We start from the raw sequence: 22,528 nt of genomic DNA on the forward strand, positions 1-22,528 counted from the left end.
GTGCCACACAACACGATGGAGGGTATCCTCAATGTGAAGATTGGACTTCATCTCCTGAAGGACTGTGAGGATGCATCTGGGGAAGGCTGGTTGGTGAGGATGAGATAAAGTAGGTATTTCCCTCTTGTTGCTTCCCTCACCCCCTGCTGCAGACTCAGTGTAGCAGCTATATCCTTTAGGATTTGACCAGCTCATTCAGCAGCAGTGCTACTGAGCCACTCTTGGTGATGGACATTGAAGTCCCCCACCCAGAGTACATTCTGTGCCCTTGCCACGCTCAGTGCTTCCTCCAGGTTGTGTTCAACATGGTGGGGTTCTGATTCAGCGGCCGAGGGGGCTGGTACCTGGTAATCAGCTGGAGATTTCCTTACCCATGTTTTGACCTGGTTCCATGAGACTATATGGGATATGGAGTCGAAGATGAGGACTCCCAGGGCAAATCCCTCCCAACTGTATACCACTGTGCCGCCATCTCTGCTGGGTCTGTCCTGCCGGTGATTCTGTTAGTATGACTATGTCAGGCTGATGCTTGACTAGTCTGTGAGACAGCTCTCCCAATTTTAGCATAAGCCCCAAATGTTAGTGAGGAGGACTTTGCAGGATCAACAGGGCTTGGTTTACTGTTGTCATTTCTGGTGCCTAAATCAATGCCGGGTAGTCATCTGGTTTCATTTCTTATTGATTTGTTTTTAGCCACAACTGAGTGGCCTGCTAGGCCATTTCAGAGGGAATTTATGAGTCAATCACATTGATGTGGTTCTGGAGTCACATGTAGGCCAGACCAGGTAAGGACAGCAGATTTACTTCCCTAAAGGACATTAGTGAACCAGATGGTTTTTTACGCAATCGACAATGGTCATCGTTAGATTTTTAACTCCACGTTTGCACTTTCTGCAAATCTGGGCAATTCTGCCCTATGATTACCCACATAACAACTGTAATAGCACTTCAGACAAATAACTATTTGGATGTGAAGCACCTTGAGAAGTCCTAAGGACGAAAATGCAAGTTCCTTGTTTCTGTCACTCTCAGGTAAACATAGCACATTTTTCCATAATCAATATTTATCCCTGATCCAGGATCACTAAAACAAGTTATCAGGTCATGATCACTGTTCCATGCTGTGCACAAATTGGAGCTATGTTTCCTGCAATAACACAGTGACTATGCTTCAAAAATCCACCAATGTCTGTAACATGCTTTGGGACATCTTGAGGTCATGGAAGTTGCTAAATAAGTTCAAGTTTCATCTTTATTTTATATTTTTAGCATATTCTCATTTCTAGGGATTCAGTTTCAACTGTAACTAGTTTTGATTGAATGCAAGAGACTACTATAGTGCCTACAGGGCAATGGAACACAGCTTTACTGTGCTAGGTAAAGTACTCAGCAATATAATTTTAGACAGCCTCTTGCCACATTCAAAGGAAAGAATGTGTCTCATTCCATGCAGGGATATGATTAGGATAGAGGCTGTTTTTAATTGTAGGAGTGAGAATAACATTGTAAGCTAAGTTAGTATTTGTGACTCATTTGGTCAGCTAGGCCACAAGAGAAATACTCCCTCCATAGTATAGTTTCCCTCGCTCATTTACTCTGTAAGAATGTGCCTTGTTTTATTTTAAGTAGCTTGCTGTTCATTTCTGGTCAGTTAGTTCTGACTTGTTTGTTGGTAGCATAAACCAAATGGGACTCTCTCCCACGTATTTCAGTATCCTCGATTTAGTACAAGGGAGAGAAGCTCTGATTCATTCAAGATCCTCAATTGGTACTTTTAACTCATTATGCTCTTACCACTTGCACTGCCGGAAGGTGTCATATGTGTAAATCAAGTTGAATAGAATATCAAAGCAAAATACTGCGGATGCTGGAATTCTAGAACAAAAACAAAAACAAACACAAACAGGCCTCCTACTCCGGCCCCCTCCCACAACTCTTTCTCCGGTACATCGATGACTCTTCGGTGCCACTTCACGCTCTCGTCTGGATCTGGAAAAACTTATTAATTTTGTTTCCAATTTCCACCCCTCCATCATTTTCACGTGGTCCATCACTGACACTTCCCCTCCCTTCCTCTCCGTCTCAATTTCTGTTGATAGACTGTCCACCAATCTTCATTACAAGCCTATCGACTCCCACAGCTACCTCGACTACAGCTCCTCACACCCCGCTTCCTGTAAGGACTTCATCCCATTCTCTCAGTTCCTTTGCCTCCGTCGCATCTGTTCTGATGATGCCACTTTCCAAAACAGTTCCTCTGACATGTCTTCCTTCTTTCTTAACCGAGGTTTTCCACCCATGGTGGTTGACAGGGCCCTCAACCGTGTCTGGCCCATCTCCCATGCATCCATCCTCACACCTTCCTCTCCCTCCCAGTACCATGATAGGATCCCCCTTGTCCAAACTTATCATCCCACCAGCCTCCGTATTCAAAGGATCATCCTCCGCCATTTCCGCCAACTCCAGCATGATGCCACCACCAAACACATCTTCTCTTCAACCCCCTGGCGGCTTTCCACAGAGATCATTCCCTCCAGGACACCTAGTCCACTCCTCCATCACCCCCTACACCTCAACCCCCTCCCACGGCACCTTCCCATGCAACATCAGAAGGTGCAACACCTGCCCCTTTACTTCCCCTCTCCTCACTGTCCAAGGGCCCAAACACACCTTTCAAGTGAAGCAGCGCTTCACTTGCACTTCCCTCAATTTAGTCTACAGCATTCGCTGCTCCCAATGCGGTCTCCTCTACATTGGAGAGACCAAATGCAGACTGGGTGACCACTTTGCGGAACACCTTCGGTCTGTCCACAAGCATGACCCAGACCTCCCTGTCGCTTGCCATTTCAACACACCACCCTGTTCTCATGCCCACATGTCCATCCTTGGCCTGCTGCAATGTTCCAGTGAAACTCAACGCAAACTGGAGGAACAGCACCTCATCTTCCGACTAGGCACTTTACAGTCTTCCAGATTTAATATTGAGTTCAACAATTTCAGATCATGAACTCTGTCCTCCATCCCCTCCCCCCTTTCCGATCCCCCTTTTTCCAATAATTTAAAAATTTTTAAAAAAAAATATTTTTTTCTTTTCCCTCCTATTTTTAAATTTATTTCGATCTATTGTTTCACCTTTTAGCCCATTTTGATCCCTTCTCCCCACCCCACCCCCACTAGGGCCATCTGCCACTAGCTTGTCCTGCTTGCTATCCTTAATGTCCCCATTAGCACATCCTTTAGATAATATCATCACCGTCAACACCCCTTTGTCCTTTTGTCTATGACATCTTTGGCAGTCTCTTCTTGGCCTCCACCTATCACTGGCCCCCTATCGAGCTCTTCCTGTCCCACCCCCCTCTACCAGCTTATATTTCATCTCATTTCTATATGTCTTAGTTCTGATGAAGGGTCACACGGACTCGAAATGTCAACTGTATCCCTCTCCACAGATGCTGCCAGACCTGCTGAGTTTTTCCAGGTATTTTTGTTTTTGTTCTGAATAGAAGATCATTTTGATTTCATTTTTACTATTCAGGTGGCATATGGCATTGAAATCACCATCTATTTAATATTCAAGTCTCTTAATTTCAACAAATGTTGGCAGTGCAATCCCCCTTTGAAATGCAGTTCTAGCATTGGTAAGCAGAAACAACTTAGAATATGGAGGTAGCCAATGTTAAGCATGATACATAGTCAAATTACTATTATTATAAGTACATAACCAGCCAAAGTGCGGCGGAATACACTTACCTAAGACTCTTAATATGCTGCTCTTCTTAAGTGTCGCCATATCATTTTGGGGATACATGTTGGGAAATATTAGAACTGGGGAACCCAGGGAATTGGGCACATATCACTTGTGCATGTATTTGAAATGGAAGGTAGACTGGCAGTCATTCTAATGAAGCAGTGAGTGACATGGGAATCAGTGAGATCTTGGCAAGTTGTTGGGACTTGCATCTAATTCTTGTGTTTTCCTATCAAAAAAGAGGAACATAAAATAGTAAGGTGGCTAAAAGACACCCTTTCAAGCAGAGCTTGCAGAGCTAATACTATATGCTGTGTTGGTGTCCTGAAGTGTGAATAAATGGGAGGAGGGAGAGTAACAGGAAAAGGAGTTTATTAGTTCTGAGTGTTGGGGTTATATCCAACTTTTTTGGTCTATTCTCTCTATATTCTCAGATCCAGGCTGTTGAGCATAGCCTGTTGAAATTGACTCAGTGGTTGAAACTCAAGGGAAGGCTCTCCCATTCAGGTTTGTTCACTTCTGTTCTTTACTGCCTTCTTACAAAAAGAGATGCAGTGTTGAGATCTTGGAAGGTTGAAGGGCAACTATAGTGATGCCCAAGGATCTGCCCTGCAGTCTCACTCATGTTTGTGTAAATTACTATGCATTCTGCAGCTATGTTGTGTTGCAATGTTGCCTTGTGGGCTCACCTTTACACTTGGTCATGTAAGTACATCTTCAAGTTGTAGTGGCAGTACTAAAGTGTACTGTGCTGCAGTTTAAAGGGTGTATTTTATAATCCAACCAATGCGAATACACTGGATTACCCCAATGGAATCAACTAAAAAAAAGTTTAAACTTTGCCCTTTTTTAAAGGGCATAATCAAAAGGATAAAGGAACTGCATTAAACTAAATGACAATGTCATTCTGACATCCACGACACACTCTAGTCTCTTGCAATTCTCACCATTTGTGGAGGCCTCAAGTATTATCAAGAGACACTTGTGTACTCCTTTTCCAAATCTACCCGGGTGCGGACAAGATTGTGGGAGCGAGGCAAGCAACCAGATTGACCCCACACGAACCCCCCCACACGGGAGAACATACCCAACCTGTATGTTGTATGGTGTGTCTATATGAACATTTGAGAGAACTTTTCTCTAATGCTTTAGTCAATTAATAGAGTGAGGAGAAACTCTTTGGGGCATGCATAATTTTCCCCTCTATTTAAGAGAATGACATACTGATATACCAATCTGGCCCACCAATGTCCTATAAGGAAGGAAATCTGCTGTCCTTACCTGGGCTGGCCTATATGTGATTTCAGATTCACAGCAATGTGGTCGACTCTTAACTGCCCTCTGAAATGGCCTAGCAAGCTATTCAGTTCAAAGGCAATTAGTGAAGGGCAACAAATACTGGTCTTACCAGTGAGCCCACATCCAATGAAAGAATAAAAGATACTGACTGACCTTACCACAACAGACTTCGTGAAGCTATTGATCTTTTTCTCATTTGCACTCTTGCCCTTTGGCTATTGAAAACAGCACTGTGGCCATCACCTCCTGCCCAGGGGAGTGCATAGTTTTCCTATGGGGAAAGTGCCCTCCTAGGCTTCTTTGTTAGGCTTCTTGCAGAAGCAGCTCCTGAGCATCAGGTGCAAGTAGAGGGCATGGTTGGCCTCTCATCTGAAGTTTTTTCTTGTTCAGCAACATTTGAAGCAACTCCTTTAAACCACAGCTGTGTGCTATTTCCTACTGCCTGGTCAGACTGGGAGTTGCTGTGCATACATAATGCAGCTAACCTTAGGAGGAAGCCCCAAAGATTGATGTTGGTGTTAAGCTCTGGACTCACTGCTACTGTACAGTTTGAGACTGGAAAATAAGCTGTAATTCACAATGGTCCTACTTCGGTTGGATACTTTATTTTCTAATTTACAAATGAAGTATTTTTGAACATGCCATGTTTCAGTTGCTAGAATATTTTAAGCTGCCCTTGATATTATACACACTGAAAATAGTTTCTTTCTTTACAGCTAGCATGATGTAATAGTGCACTCCTATTATCACCTTGTCTCCTCTTTAGTCAGCAACCATCTGCTTGCTAATTTAGAACAGTGTTATGGTTCTGAATTGATAAAGAAGAGACTTTTAGAGTTTGTGCATTGAATTCTACAACAACACAGAATAGGGTAACAGATAATCAAGGCTGAGTGGTATGTAAACGTGTTTATGTGACATATAGCACAAGCTTGAAACTGCAGACAGGTTTATTAATTGAAAGATGTGTTAAATGCCAGTCATCATATGGGATCTCAAGCTCACTGTCATCTCCCCAACCAAGTACTTGAACCCCAATCTCAGAACTGCTCATGCCCAATCCCCAGAATTGCCAACCCTCCAGGATTTCCCTGGAATATTCAAGATTTGGAGATTCATCTTCTTGCTGTGAGAAACCTAGGAGAAAATCATAAGGCCATTAAAAAGGAATATCCTATTTTAACACTTGTTTATTAATTATTAGAAGGATTAAAGATGGGGAGAAAAGACTGTTTGACTGGGCAGGGCAGTTGGATGGAGGTCATGTGATGAATCCTCAGTGAAAATGTCTAACTAGAGTTGGTAAGACTTCCAGTCCCTGCACCAAACTTCTGCATAGCCTAGCTACCAAATTGCTGCCAATTATTGTGAATTGTATGTAGATATGTACCAGGAACCAGACTTGGAGCAGTTCACTGCATTTCACTGAGAGACTTAGAGTGAATAGAGACTGCCATCCTACTAGCGTATTTTGTAGTTGAAACAACCATCCCATAGATAAAAGAACGGCAATTCAAACAATTGTACCACCCAGTTTCCTAAATATGCAATTCTTTCTAAATGTTTTCTTACTGAGAAACCTAATTGAACAGCCACAGGCTATTATTTAGAATCCCCCAATATAATAACAAAGAACTGAACTCCTTCCTCTACTAATCTGCAGTTAATAGTTATTTTGGCTCCGAATAGGTAAGAGCCTGCATCAAAGCAGTAACCGACTAAAGAAGTTAATATGAGTACATTAAACATTTACATGTTAACAGATTCAAAACCAAAAACCACAGATGAGTGTTCTAATTAATAATGTTTATGATCATTATGTTGTGAGGCTCTACTCACAATGGCTAAATGGCATTAGATGGGAGCACAGGCTAGCTAGAGGGCTATAACATTACAGGGCAACCCATATTTTCATGTAGCAAGGTCCCATACTGTGCGTGAAGCCTCACAAAATTGCCTATGTGGTGTGCAAAGCTGTTAAATGGATGTTGAATTCACCCAAAAATAAATCAAATTCCACCTTGCGTTTGCCACTGTAGGTTGGTTGAGTTGTTCCAGCTGCATTGTGTTTGTTTAAACCATGTCTACCCCAAGTCCAGTCAGCCTATTGCCAATTCACTTGCCATCAATTTTGGCTATAAACTAACAGTGTTAACCAATTCAAACTCCCCTGCGCCCCCCCAGCAGACCCCCCCCACCCCACCTCATGCTGCCTGCTGACTTTCTCATCCTTATTGACAACTATATATAAACTATCATCTGCTGTACAACTGGCTGCCATGTAAACAATAACATTCAGCAGTGCATTTTGTCGAAGTCTCATGCTCCTCTCTGATCCTTAGATGTGTTATAATTCAATTAGGGACCATTAACGTTTAAAAATAAATCCAAACACCTCATTTTAACCAATAGAACTACATCACAAGATTTCACTTTCTTTTAACAAAACAAACTTTATTATATATAAAAGACTTAAAACAGAACAAGCACTATTAACTTACCAATATGGTTTATAACTATATATGTTATGCACTCAGTTTTACTTCTTACTTCCCCTAAGAATTCTCTTATATAACACATCAATCTTAACGTTATTTACTTCTGTAGGGACCACCCGTAAGTATGCCACAGTCCTCTGGAGGATTTTCCTCAGCTGCAGCTAGTCTCAGAGATAAAACTTTCACTTATTTGACTGGGGAGGCCTCAGTCCCTTGTTCTGATTACTTTTCAATACTTCCAAGCTGATCAACTGGTTACTTTTTTTATGCCATAAGGCACTGTGAGGCCTCCTGTAGATTCTCCCGCCAGCTTCAAACGAGGCAATCTTCCAGCTTCTGTTCCTCACAAGATTCAAACTGAAATTAAGCCTCACCCGTCTCCCATGGGGTCAATGATGAAGTTAGTGTTTTACTCTGATTACTGTCATTTATTTTGGCTAACTTCTCTCAGTAAGCTGCAAACCACATGAGGTCCAAATTCCAACTAACTTTTCTAGCAAACACCCAGATAAATTAAAAGTAGAGAGAGCCTTCCTAAGCTCCACCCATCTCCATGCCAATGTAGCCTGCTTTGGGCTGTCCTCAAACTGACTGTTAAGATCTTTTTTTGATCTGATGAAGTAAATGGATTTTTTCAGAACTTTTCATAATTTACTGAATGCTTTTAAACTAATTTAGCTCTAACTCCCAAAACAAAAACATCTCTCTGGACTTCACTTCTTTGCAAGCAATGTAGACATCAGCTAAGTAAGCCCACTGCTGTTTTATGATCTTATCTTTCTAGTTGTTAACCTCTTAAAGCAACATGGCCCCAGCCTTTTCAGTATAATAGACTTCAAGCTGCTTTAATTGCATTTATTCCATTTTCTACATTTAAACTTTAATTCCTAAAACTACAACTACTAAAACACATGAACCATGAACTAGATATTCGCAACACATGTCTAACTTTTAAAACAATTTTTCCATATTAATACTGTGTATGACTGTGTACGGTGTATGGCTACCTCTCTAAAGAGACAATAGCATAAAAAAGGCTACTCCGTTCATCCTTGAAGGACTTGAACACCGAATCTCATCTTCAATTCAGGGTGCAGCATTGTTACTAACCATTGACCCCCACACAATAATGCAGAAAGAATTTCAATGGTTGCAATAATTAATAATGTAGATAATGCACCATGAAGAGTTGGTTCCACAATTTAACTACATATTTAAAAAGAAATGTGTTGGTGGCTTTGTTAGAAATATTGACAGAGAAAGATTTTACATACACTTTTGCACTGCTGCAAGACATAATCCTGGAAACTGCAATTGGTACAAGTCGTTCTGCCAGTAATGGAGGACAATTGTGTGATTCCTACCTATTCAACTCTTGTCATTAAACTGCTACAGAGCTTCTGAGCTGGTGGAGCCTGATAAAGCATGTGCGTTAAATTTGTTCCTCTTGGTATTTCAGGGGTTACTGGTTGTTAAGAGGTGAGCCCATAAAATTGCAATCATCACATATCATATGTATGATATGCTAATCTCTCCCATGAGAAATGAATGTTAGAGTATAGGCAGATTCGTACATGTTAGGATCGAAAAGGCAGCCACACTGGTTTCGATGCTTGTGCTGTTACAAAGTTCACAGCTATGGGGATTGAGCAAAACATGGCTGGCATATGATTACCATTGCTTGATCTAGAGAGAAGGAAAGAACCCAATATTTCTATAGTGCTTTTTCATGTCTTTAAGGATATCCCAACCAATGAATTACTTTTTTTGAAGCACAGTTACTGTTATATGGCTAAATACACAGCCAATGTTGCAAACAGTGAAGTCCCACAAGCAGCAAGTGATTGACTGTCAAAACTCTTTCTGATGGAATTGTACATCCAAATGTACAAGTAATAGTGTCCTGGCTGATTATGTTCAGTGGGATCAAGAGATTGAAATTCCTCAGATAACCATAGGGTCTTGCTCTGCTCCATTTTTATTCTGTGCCATCTGGTCATGCAAGCAGATAATTTGTTTCTCAGATTTTAAAAGTTTAGGTAAGGCGAAGACATACGGCTGGTTACCCTGTTTGACACGATAGGGATGTGCATGATGCAACTAGTTTGCCTTATAAAGATTTCTTGCGTGTCTTAAGCTGCTTGAAGATTTCTGTCTGATTACAATGTGAATTATAAGTTGTTGTTGCTATTTGACCCATTGTGCAGTATGGCCACATGTGATCAGAATTCACTATGCTTTCAGCTGGAGTGCACAAGACAATCTTCCATGAATACCTCGGGTGGGTCAGCAAAGAAGTTGAAGGCTGTGAGATTAGAGTTTGTAGTGTGCTTTCTTGGCACCAAAAGCTTGACTGCAACTTTACCTTAACAGTGTTCCTCAATTCAATCATCGTTTGCCTGGCTCTTATGCAGACTCTTAAAACCTACCTCTTTGGCCAACTTTCGGCCAGCTGTCCTATTATGTCCTGACGTGGTGTCAACTGTTGCCCGACTGCACTACCGTGAAGTGTCTTGGGATTTTCTTTTCTGTTAAAGATGCTATATAAATGCATGTTGTTGCTGTTGTTGTAGACATTGATTCAGCCACCAACCATTTCTGTCCCATGCCAAGCATTTTCCTTTTCCACACTTCATGGATAATGGCCTCCGATGCTTGACTATAAATATTAGCAGTTCTCAACTCAGGAAGTCTCCACTTCATCGCAACACGGTGGGACTGACCACTGGCCTGAACTCCCCTGTACCAACCCGAGGGTTTAAATGTCTGCTTATCTGCTTATCTGCTGATTTAGTTCCAATGGTTAGTCCCACTATGTGGCAGAAGATTTTCCAATGATATATGTCCTGATATATGTGGCAACATTAGGAGTTAACGGTTGTTGAGTAGCATATTGACAAATCTCCTGGTGATATTTGCGCAGGATTATTTATCGTGATGAGTCAGTGGGATGGATTTTAACTTTCACCATTGGGCAACTGACTGGCGGTGGCAGGTCATTGCACCCCCTGCTCGACCCCCATCCCTATTCCCATTTATACACCCTGCCAGATTTTCCTTCGTATTAAGTTCATTGCGTGGGGTGTATAAAGTGGGTGGATATGTTCCCCCTTGGCACTGAAAGGGAAAATGGACAACAGTTTGTTGGAGAATCTTTGAGCTGAGAAAATGAATCACGCAGAAAACATTCTCCTGAATTCTATTGCATTTATAGACTGCACAAATAGATAATGTGGCATGCTCAGAATTTGGACTGTTCAGCCCTTTAGGATTGCCCGAGCTTGTCTGGATGATTCACAAATAGAAATTTTATTGCAAATATATCCGAGTGAGGGTTAGAGGCTAATGAAGAAATCAACAGCTACAAGGATGCTGTTGAGGATTGTTTTCCAGGTCATTGACCTTTGCAAATAGTTTTTGTGTTTGGTCAGGGATGTCAGCATGCTTGATAATATTTCAGCAGTGCCCTTAACATCTGTCTGAGGGCTGACGGATGTTCTTTTCTAAGTATATGTTCTCATACAAAATAGCAACAGTTCAATGCTCCCAATGGGAATTTGGTCAGACAAGACTGCTCCATATGGCACCAATAATAACAGGTGCTATAGAATATAAAGGCCATTTGAATGTTACATTTGGTATGAGTATTAACGAGTGTCTCCTATCAGTGGAAACAGCAGAAGATGTAAGTTTGAACCCCACTCCAGACTGTCCCAGCGAGTTGAGACCAGGGGCGAGCAATTGGTCTGTGCCATTTTTTGGGGAGGGGCACAGAGTTTGCAATTTGTGACCTGCCTCAGCCTGTACACCCCCTTCCTTGTATCTGGCATGATGAGCAAGCTGCAAATGGTGGGACCATGGACCTGCCGCTTTACAACCCACTCTGCTTCCCTTACCCCAACCTTCTGCTTCTCATTTTCTGTTTTCAGACATCAAGCACTGCTGCCTGCCCAACCGCAGCACATCCCAGGAGGAGGAGAGAGAGCAACAGCACCACATTCATAAAGATGCACTGTCACATGATCTGACATCTACAGCCACCAGCGCAGATAATGGTACTACTAGTGGCAAGCATAAGGCCAGGATCTGCACATGGGGAGTCACCAGGCACAAGTAAGTTGCAGCCAGAGGTAAAGGATGGTTCATATTCCAAAAGGCCGAGGTCGCGGAGGAGTTCTGCTGCAGGGGACTTGGTTGAGGACCTTGATGTGGTGGCATACAGGCGAATGCTGATGAGGATGACACTGAAATGCTGGGTGCATTGGCTGGCTTGCCAGACAGCCTCCGGTCACTGGCAAAGAGCTTGGAGGAGCCCTGCTCCAACTTGATAGGGCATTGTGCAGAGCCTGCCCTCTCCACAGCCTCTGCTCCATCTCCCTGGCATGATTCACACCCAGAGACACTGCCACTGCTGCTCCCATTACCTGTTGTAGCCTTTGAGTAGACAGGTCACCAAATCCTTCCCCCCTTTCTGTGAGGATGCAGCAACACTTCTTGTCAAATTCGGAAACTCACCACAATTCAAAAAAAACTCAATATTGCCAGAGACTTCGCCATAGCATAAGTTGTTCTAACTTTCCTTTCCTGCCTGGTCCTTTTCAAAAAAATGCTAGTGTTGGTCCCCTTTTGCAGCTGAACGTATATCTTTGGTGAGTGACAAGCGAATATGTTGAATGGACCTGTGTGATCCAAGTCTGCAAATAAAGCCATTAGATCGGCTGACAGGTTGAGTGATGTCATGGCAGCGTCAGTTCAGAGTCTTCTGACGCAGGTAGGGAATGCACATGTGAGTGCCCTTCCCAGCATGGGGTACTAGGTGGGCAAGGCCAGAAGTGACAGGAGACACAGTGCATCCAAATTGGAGGGCCTTCAACTTCTGTAGCATCATCTCCAGCAGCAGTACAGATCCAAATTTCACATCCAGACCTCTGGGTCTGAATTCTGAATTAACATCCAGTGGGATACTCACTTACGGTGGATCCGTTGCCCCTCCCCATCATCGTACAGTATATGTGAGCCAAAAATCCCTCCTGTCATTTAAGAGTAGTTACCCTGTATAAAGATGGTCAGTGTCATGGAAGCAGCATCCATGTTTGTCAGACTGTTAATCAGCCTCTGAAACTTCCATTAGTGCACACTATTCTCCAAACGAAAGCCACAACAACCCAGGAAATAAACACTGGCTGGGAGTGTACTGCAAGGAGCTTAATGATACCATAACCTGCAAAAGTGAAATGTGGGTGGCATATGAATACAATTTGAACCTCGAGAGAATGTTACAAGCTTCAAACTCATTCTTTATTTCTCACTGTACACTTCTGCATTGTTTCATTTTGTTTAGCTTTCTCCTGGTTTTATTCCCGTTGTACCTTCTTTTTGTGTTACTCGTGTCAATATGGCCACCTTGTATCATCGTGTGACAGGAAGAGAGGTTACTTTATAATGACAAACCAGAGCTATACGTAGCCATCAGGTAAAATAATATAAAATAGTCTACTGCAAAATAATGTGCATAAGTATTACGACATGCATCAGTTTGTATATTCAAAACTATTTTTCAACTTCACTCTTCAACATCTCTCATGGTGTACTTATGCCATTCATCATAGGACTGTTTACAATCCACTTGGGATGTTACTTCTTCAAGGAAGTAGATTAGTTAAGCAAAATCATCCCCTTTTGTCTCTGTTGGCTACTATTTACTAGATCATTACCAAATCAATCTCAATGTTCATGTCTGAAAATCAGTTCCATTTTGATATGGTGCTATTATGTTTGTAGTTGCCTTGGGTCAGTTTTGTCACATCTTTTCAAAATGGGCACAATGATTACTGTTTCTATTCTAGTTTGATCTCTCCAGAGTTCATAATAACAAAACAGTTGGGTCTTTTAGAACAATAGTGTGGGAAGGTGTCATTGAGGTAGATGATCAGCTGTGGTCTTATTGAATAGTGGAGCACAAAACAGCTGAATTCCTGGGGTGAGATGGGAGTGACTGCCCTTGACATCAAGGCAGCATTTGACCAGGTGTGGCATCAAGGAACTATAGCAAAACTGAAGTCAATTGGAATCAGGGGAAAAACTCCCCACTGGTTGGAGTCATACCTAACAGAAAGGAAGATGGTTGTACTTATTGGAGGCCAATCATCTCAGCCCCAGAACATCACAGCAGGAGTTCCTCAGGGTAGTGTCCTAGGCCAACCATCTTCAGCTGTTTCATCAATGACCTTCCTTCCATCATAAGGTCAGAAGTGGGAATGTTCCTTGATTGCAAAGTTCCGTTCGATTCGTAACTCTGCAGATAATGAAGCAATTCCAATCCAATGTGCAGATAAGTGACAAGTAACCTTGGTGTCACATTAAAATGGTCATCGCCACAAGAAGGAATCTAACCACCTTATCTTGACATATGACAGCCTTACCATCACTGAATCACCTCCCATCAACATCCTGGGGACGTCATTGACCAGAAACATCACCGCACTAGCCATATAAATACTGTGGCTACAAGACCAAGTCAGAGGCTGGGAATTCTGAGGCAAGTAACTCACTTTCTGACTCTCCAAAGCCTGTCCGCCATCTTTACGGCACAAATCAGAAGTGTGATGGAATACTCTCCACTTACCTGGGTGAGTGCAGCTCCAACAGCAATCAAGGAGCTCGACACCATCCAGAATTTCACACTCCCCGCCGGCTGGTTTGTAGGTGAGGTGGGAGCGTGAAATAGCACAAACGGGCTTCCCACTTGTTCCCGAGTTTACACTGGCGCAAAGCCTTGGACAGGCTGCCCGCCCTTGCTGTAATTGAGGCCCTTAAGTGGTCAATTATTGACCACTTAAGGGTTGTTTCCAGCGCAACCTCAATTTTTAGGCTGGCAGGAGGATTTCCCGGGTGTGGGGGAAGCCTGAAAATGATCGGGTTTAGGCTTCGGGTGGGAAGTCGGGTGGAGGTACCATCAGAAGCTTCCTTCTAACTTTACACTCCTACCACTTAAAGTTCAGTGGCCGCTGGATCTCCCTCCCTCCCAACCCAACAATTGCCTCTCCCCTGTTACCCCAGACCCCACTATCCAATCACTCAGACCTTCCCTACACTCACCACCCTGGAACCCCAAAAACTCACTTTTCCGTGCACTCCCGGGACTTAGGCTCTGTGGGCTTTATGAAATTCCGCTTCTGTCCACTGCAGCTTCTATCACTGCAGGGGCTAGAGAGCTGTCTGCCAATCAGATTGGCCAGCAGCTCTCTAAGGCAGGGCTACCACCTGAGTGAGGGGCAGGGCTACCGCCAGCAGCCAATCAATGCCCCTTGGAGTGTGAAAAGTCTGCGGGACAGGCAGTTTCGGTGGGGGACTGTTCAGATGGTGAGACAGGAAACCCCGCCATCCGAAATATCCTGGTCCCCATGCACCACCTTAAACATTCACTTCCTCCACCACCGACACACAGTAGCAGCAGTGTGTACCATCTGCAAGATGCTCTGCAGCAGCTCACCAAGGCTCCTTCAACAGCAACTTCCAAAGCCGCGACCTCTACCACCTAGAAGCACAAGAGCAGTAGATGCAAGGGAACACCACCACCTGCAAGTGCCCTCCCAAGTCACTGACCATTCTGACTTGGAACTATATTGCCGTTCCTTCACTGTTGCTGGGTCAAAATCCTGGAAACCCGTCTCTCACAGCGCTGTGGGTGTGTCTATGCCAGATAGACTGCATTAGTTAAAGAAAGCAGCTCACCATCACCTTCTCAAGAACAGTTAAGATTGGCAGTAAATACTGGCCTTGCCAGTGAACAGGGAATACAAAAGGACACTGGCAGATAGCATTAAAGGGAATCTGAAAGTCTTCCACAGACATAAATAGTAAAAGGGTGGTAAAAGGAGGAGCCGGGCTGATTAGGGACCAAAAAAGGGTTTACACTTGGAGGCAGAGGGCATAGCTGAGGTTTTAAACAAATACTTTGCATCTCTCTTTACCAAGGTAGAAGATGCTACCCAGGCCATGATAAAAGATGAGATAATTAACACACTTGATGGGTTTGAAATTGGAAAGAGGAGGTATTGGATAGGTTATCTTTACTTAAAGTTGATAAGACACCAGGACCAGATGAGATGTATCCAAGGATACTAAAGGAAGTGAGAGTATCCTTGGATACATCTCATCTGGTCCTGGTTCTTTAAAGTGTTCTTTAGACTCAGGGGTGGTGCCTCAAGACTGGAGAATTGCAAACGTCACACCCTTGTAAAAGGAGTGTAAAGATAAGCCCAACAGGTATAGGCCAGTCAGTTTAACTTCAGTGGTTGGGAAACTGTTAGAAGCAATAATTGGGGACAAAATTAATAATCACATGAACAAATGCGGGTTAATTAAGGAAAGCCAGCATGGATTTTATAGGGGAAAATCATGTTTGACTAACTTGCTGGAGTTTTTTGAAGAGGTAATAGAGACGATAGATGAGGGCAAAGGTATTGATGTGGTGTACATTGTGTTTGGTACAGTCTTTGGTACAGTGCCACACAACAGACTTGTGAGCAAAGTTATCGCTCAAGGAATAAAAAGGACAGTTGCAACATGGATAAAAAATTGGTTAGTCATTGCTAATGGATGTTTTTCCTGCTGGAGGAAGGTTTGCGGTGGAGTTCCCCAGTGGCCAGTGTTGGGACCCTTGCTTTTCTTGATATATATTAGTGACATAGACCTTGGTGTACAGGGCACAATGTCAAAGCTTGTGGATGATACAAAACTTGGAAGAATTGCGAACTGTGAAGAGGATAGTGTATAACTTCAAAGGGACATAAATAATTTTGTGGAATGGGCAGACAGGTGGCAGATGAAGATCAATGCAGAGAAGTATGAGGTGATTTGTTTTGGTAGGAAGAACATGGAGAGAACATATAAAATAAAGGGTACATCTCTAAAGTGAGTGCAGGAGCAGAGGCACCTGGGTGTATATGTGCATAAATCATTGAAGGTGGCTGGGCAGGTTGAGAGAGCAATTAATAAAGTATCCTGGGTTTATTAATAGGGGGAATAGAGTAGAAGAGCAGGGAAGTTATGCTGAATTTGTATGTGTCACTAGTTTGGCCTCAGCTGGAGTATTGCCTTCCGTTCTGGGTGCCGCACTTGAAGAAGGATTTGAAGGCATTAGAGAGGGTACAGAAGAGGTTCACAAGAGTGATTCCAGAGATGAGGAACTTCAGTTATGAAGATAGACTGGAGAAGTTGGGACAGTTTTCCTTAGAGAAAAGAAGGTTGAGAGGAGATTTGATAGAGTTATTCAAAATCATGAGGGTCTGGACAGAGTAGATAGGGAGAAACTGTTTCCACTCATGAAAGGATCAAGAATAAGAGGGCCCAGATTTAAATTAATTAGTGAAAGAAGCAGAAGTGATATGATAAAAAAACTTTTTTACACAGCGAGTGGTTAGTGGAATGCATTGCCTGAAAGCTTAGCAGAGGCAGGTTCAATCGAAGCATTCAAAAGGGAATTAGGCTGTTATCTGAAATGGAAGAATGTCCACCGTTATGGGGATTGGCACTAAGTAAGTTGCTCAGTCGGAGAGCTGATGCAGACATGATGGGCCAAATGACCTCCATCTGCGCCGTCACAATTCTGTGATTCTTTGAAGCCGACATCTCATGAACGGATAAAAAAATTTCTCGACAGCTCTGTCTCGTTCAAGCAAACCCTCACAGCCCTTTCACTTTTGAGCAGCCAGGTAAGCACAGGCAGAGAAAAATGAACCACTCTGGCATATGGAGCAAGCACAGAAGAACATGGGAAGTTTAAATCCCCATTGATTTTTAATGGCAAGCTCAGATACTGTCCAAAGTGCAAACGGCTGGCACATATGCAGAGGTTAACATCAAAAATCAATGCAGACCTCAATTTAGCGTAAAGTGCACTTGGAAGATGTCGCTTAGGATGCTGGAGTAAGTTGGATGGTGTCTCTAGAGGTTCTTTTTCAGAGTGCACTATAAACAAAATTCTCCTCATGCAACTGCAAGCATATATTAGGTACTGGATCCATGGATGAGTACTTGCTGTGAAATAGGGAAAAGTGATGAGGTTGCCTCTAAGGCAAAAATGGGACATTTAGAAAATGGAGCTGATAAAAATCAGTGGATTGTCGCCAAGACAAAGAATTGCTGTGCAAGAAAAGAGACCAGGTGTGATTTACCCAGCACCAAAAGAAATCACAATACTTAAAAAAATAGTGACTGATGAGAAGTAAAAATGGGGATGACCTAGCAAATTATTGCGGGAAGGAATAATTTACACATAGCGGGGCACCAAGTGGGAGCTGAAGGAAATTGTACCATTCACATTCCCATATCCCTACTTCCTGATTTGTTAAGAGAGATTAAAGCTTTCTCGGCTGCAGAACTAATATACACATCAATTTCTCCAACTGCCCTCACAGAAAGCCACTTATGATTTCAAATTCTAGGATGGAAAAAGCTTCAGATGTTGCCAGAGTGTTGCTCTCTCTCCCTCTCTGCCAGGACTAGTTTGTCCTCTAGATTGCACATGCAGAGAAGAACAGAGTTTTTTTTTATTCATTCACGGGTTGTGAGCTTCGCTGGCTGGGCCAGCATTTATTACTCATCCCTAATTGCCTTTGAGAAGATGGTGGTGAGCTGCCTTCTTGAACCGCTTCAGTCCATGCGATATAGTTACACTCACAGTGCTGTTAGGGAGAAAATTCCTGGATTTTGACCCAGTGACAGTAAAGAAACAGCAATATATTTCCAAGTCAGGATGGTGAGTGACTTGGAGGAGAACTTCCAGGTGGTGGTGTTCCCATTTATCTGCTGCGCTTGTCCTTCTAGGTGGTAGCAGTCGTGGGTTTGGAAGGTGCTGTCTAAGGAGCCTTGGAGAATTCCTGCAGTGCATCTTGTAGATGGTATACACTGCTGCTACTGTGCGTCGGTGGTGGAGGGAGTGAATATTTTTAGATGTGGTGCCAATCAAGTGGACTGCTTTGTCCTGGACGGTGTCAAACTTCTTCAGTGTTGTGGGAGCTCCACTCATCCAGGCAAGTGGGGAGTATTCCATCACACCCCTGACTTGTGCCTTGTGGATGGTGGACAGGCTTTGAGGAGTCAGGAGTTGAGTTACTCGTCGCATGATTCTTAGCCTCTGACCTGCTCTTGTAGCCACAGTATTTATTTGGCTTGTCCAGTTCAGTTTCTGGTCAATGGTAACCCCCAGGATTTTGATGATGGGAGATTCATTGATGGTAATGCCATTGCACATCAAGGGTCAATGGTTGGATTCTCTCTTGTTGGAGATGGACATTGCCTGACACTTGTGTGGCACGAATGTTACTCGCCACTTGTCAGCCCAAGCCTGGATATTGTCCAGGTCTTGCTGCAATTGGACATGGGCTGCTTCAGTATCTGAGGAGTCGCAAATGGTGCTGAACATTGTGCAATCATCAGCGAGCATCCCCACTTTTGACCTTATGATGAAAGGAAAGTCATTGATGAAGCAGCTGAAGCCTAGGACACTACCCTGAGGAACTCCTGTGGTGATGTCCTGGAGCTGAGATGACTAACCTCCAACAACCACAACCATCTTTTATGCCAGGTATGACTCCAACCAGCGGAGAGTTTTCCCCCTGATTCCCATTGACTCCAGTTTTACTAGGGCTCCTTGATACCACACTTGGTCAAATGCTGCCTTGATGTCAAGGGCAGTCACTCTCACCTCACCTCTGGAGTTCAGCTGTTTTGTCCATGTTTGAACCAAGGCTGTAATGAGGTCGGGAGCTGACTGACCTTGGCAGAACCCAAACTGAGCATTAGTGAGCAGGTTACTGCTAAGCAAGTGTCGCTTGAAAGCACTGTTGATGACTCCTTCCATTACTTTACTGATGATCGAGAGTAGACTGATGGGGCGGTAATTGGTCGCGTTGGATTTGTCCTGCTTTTTATGTACAGGACATAGCTGGACAATTTTCCACATAGCTGGGTAGATGCCAGTGTTGTAGCTGTACTGGAACAGCTTGGCTAGTGGCGAGGCAAGTTCTGGAGCACAAGTCTTCAATACTATTGCTGGAATATTGTCAGGGCCCGCAGCCTTTGCAGTATCCAGTGCCTTTAGCCGTTTCTTGATATCATGTGGAGTGAATCAAATTGGCTGAAGACTGGCATCTGTGATGCTGGGGGCCTCTGGAGGAGATTGTTGCGAATGCTTCAGCCTTATCTTTTGCACTAATGTACTGGGGTTCTCCATCATTGAGGATGGGGATATATATGGAGCCTCCTTCTCCAGTGAGTTGTTTAATTGTCCACCACCATTCACGACTGGAGGTGGCAGAACTGTTGAGCTCAGATCTGATCCATTGGTTGTGGGATCGCTTAGCTCTGTCTATCACTTGCTGCTTATTCTGTTTGGCACGTAAGTAGTCCTATGTTATAGCTTCACCAAGTTGACACCTCATTTTAGGTATGCCTGGTGCTGCTCCTCGTATGCCCTCCTGCACTCTTCATTGAAACAGGGTTTATCCCCTGACTTGATGGTAATGGTAGAGTGGGGGATATGCCGGGCCATGAGGTTACAGATTGTGTTTGAGTACAATTCTGCTGCTGCTGATGGCCCACAGTGCCTTATGGATGCCCAGTCTTGAGTTGCTAGATCTGTTCGAAATCTATCCCATTTAGCACGGTGGTAGTGCCACACAACACGATGGAGGTATCCTGAATGCAATGACTGTGCAGTGGTCACTCCTACCGATACTGTCATGGACAGATGCATCTGCAGCAGGCAGGTAGGTGAGGATGAGGTCAAGTATGTTTTTCCCTCGTTGGTTCCCTCCCCACTTGCCACAGACCCAGTCTAGCAGCTATGTCATTTAGGACCTCGGCCAGCTTGGTCAGTGGTGGTGCTACCAAGTCCCTTTTGGTGATGGACATTGAAGTCCCCCACCCAGAGTACATTCTGCGCCCTTGTCACCCTCAGTGCTTCCTCCAAGTGGTGTTCAACATGGAGGAGGGCGGTAGCTGGCAATCAGCAGGACGTTTCCTTGCCCATGTTTGACCTGATGCCATGAGACTTCATGGGGTCCAGAGTTGATGTTGAGGACTCCCAGGGAAACTCCCTCCTGACTGTATACCACTGTGCCGCCACCTCTGCTGGGTCTGTCCTGCCGGTGGGACAGTACATACCCAGGGACGGTGATGGTGGTGTCTGGGACATTATTTGTAAAGTATGATCCCGTGAGGATGACTATGTCAGGCTGTTGCTTGACTAATCTGTGAGACAGCTCCCAATTTTGACACTAGTCCCCAGGTGTTAGTAAGGAGGACTTTGCAGGATCGACAGGGCTGTGATTACGGTTGTCATTTCCAATGCCTAGGTCGATGCCAGGTTGTCCGTCCAGTTTCATTCATTTTTTGTGTCTTTGTAGTGGTTTGTTACAACTGAGTAGCTTGCTAGGCCATTTCAGAGGGCATGCAAGAGTCAACCACATTGTTGTAGGTCTGGATTCACATGTAGGCCAGACCAGGTAAGGACAACAGATTTCCTTCCCTAAAGGACATTTGTGAACCAAATGGGTTTTTACAACAATTGACAATGATTCCATGGTCATCATTGGACCTTTAATTCCAGATTTTTTTTTATTGAATTCAAATTCCATCTGCTGTGGTGGGATTTGAACACGGGTCCCCGGAACATTACCCTGAGTCTCTGGGTTACTAGTCCAGTGACAATACAACTACACCATCCCCTCACCTCCAAGTGCCAGAAGTTTTAATGTCCACTGATTTTGATTGCCAAATGCAGAGACTTGGACGCTGGGTCTCAACCACTGGCTGTCTGTGTGCAATACGGACTGTTCATAGGTAAGTAGCTAGCTCCAAATAGTCATAACAGAACAACCTGAATCATGCCTTGCAGCCAAGAGCGATGGTCCAAAATAGTGAATGTAACAAGCAGAAGAGGCAGAGTAGACAACTAAGGCAAGAAGTCCCATGACTTTTCTCAACTGACCTCAGAGCTATAACAGAGAGCAACTACCCAAATGAAGAAGTCAAGAGAGTTTGCAACATTATTTTGCTTGTAACTGGATTTCATTTATTACTGCATTCCATGGACAAATATTGAAGAATGAGGCAATTGTGAGGCTGTCTCCTGAGGCACTTGTTTAAAATCGTATATTGCTGCCTGCCTGATGTATCCTGAAAATATGGAGAAGAAAATGTCAGAGTTCCTGCTCCTGTGTGATTCCTCCAGGAATTTTGGGCCTCTGAATGTCAGCTACAATAGGGCAGGACCAGAATTAGCAATGATGGTCTTTGTGGTGGAATAGCTTGGCCATACACAAAGCTCAGCTCATATTTGAAGTATCTGAAGAAGAGGTTGGAAGTTTGCTGAGACTATACATTAGCATTAGTCATGGTCTACAAGGTAAGGGATGGGTGAGAAGAGATTGATGGAGGTTAGCAACATCAAAAGCAAAATAGATATAAAAGTAAATCTGTTTTTTAAGAATCAATATTGTTTTACAGCAAAATAAACTAGAAACGTCAGAGCTTCAGAGATTGAATTGCTACAGTAACCCTTCTGAATTCAGGCAGGGTAAAATTACTCAGACCTAATTGTTGAGCAACAAAATGTGTACTTGTGCATCTCGGAACATGACAGCTGTGAACATCATAAAACCATGAAACCACATAATGTCCTAGATTCTTTATAGATGTCTTAATGTGTGACAGCAGGCCAATAACAAAACATAATTATCATGTCTAATCTAGTTTTGCTCACTTCAACATTACCATAGTCAATAGCTCCAATTCAAGAGTAAAAATGGAGGTGAGGGTAGAAGGAACTGTAGAGGACTCAGAACCTGTTGACACAAACTGTTGTAATCTTACACTGAACCAGAGCAGGGTTTAGAATAACTACCCACCTGGTGCAAATAGAAGTATAATGAGGACAATAGATTTAATCTTTCTTTTTATTAAGCAAGTTTATTTT

The 22,528-nt window shown here is 43.5% G+C and overlaps 1 long non-coding RNA gene across 2 annotated transcripts in view; it reads right to left on the reverse strand.

The window, feature by feature from the left end:
* The window catches only part of LOC144684220 (uncharacterized), a 151,465-nt gene that overhangs the window by 55,373 nt on the left and 73,564 nt on the right, over positions 1-22,528 (reverse strand). For both annotated transcript variants that reach the window (XR_013577459.1, XR_013577458.1), the window contains one exon: positions 3,751-3,977. This is a non-coding gene — a long non-coding RNA (uncharacterized LOC144684220). The remainder of the gene's footprint in view (positions 1-3,750; positions 3,978-22,528) is intronic.

The sequence above is a fragment of the Cetorhinus maximus genome, chromosome 9, assembly GCF_964194155.1.
Source record: "Cetorhinus maximus chromosome 9, sCetMax3.hap1.1, whole genome shotgun sequence".
Classification (NCBI taxonomy): domain Eukaryota; kingdom Metazoa; phylum Chordata; class Chondrichthyes; order Lamniformes; family Cetorhinidae; genus Cetorhinus; species Cetorhinus maximus.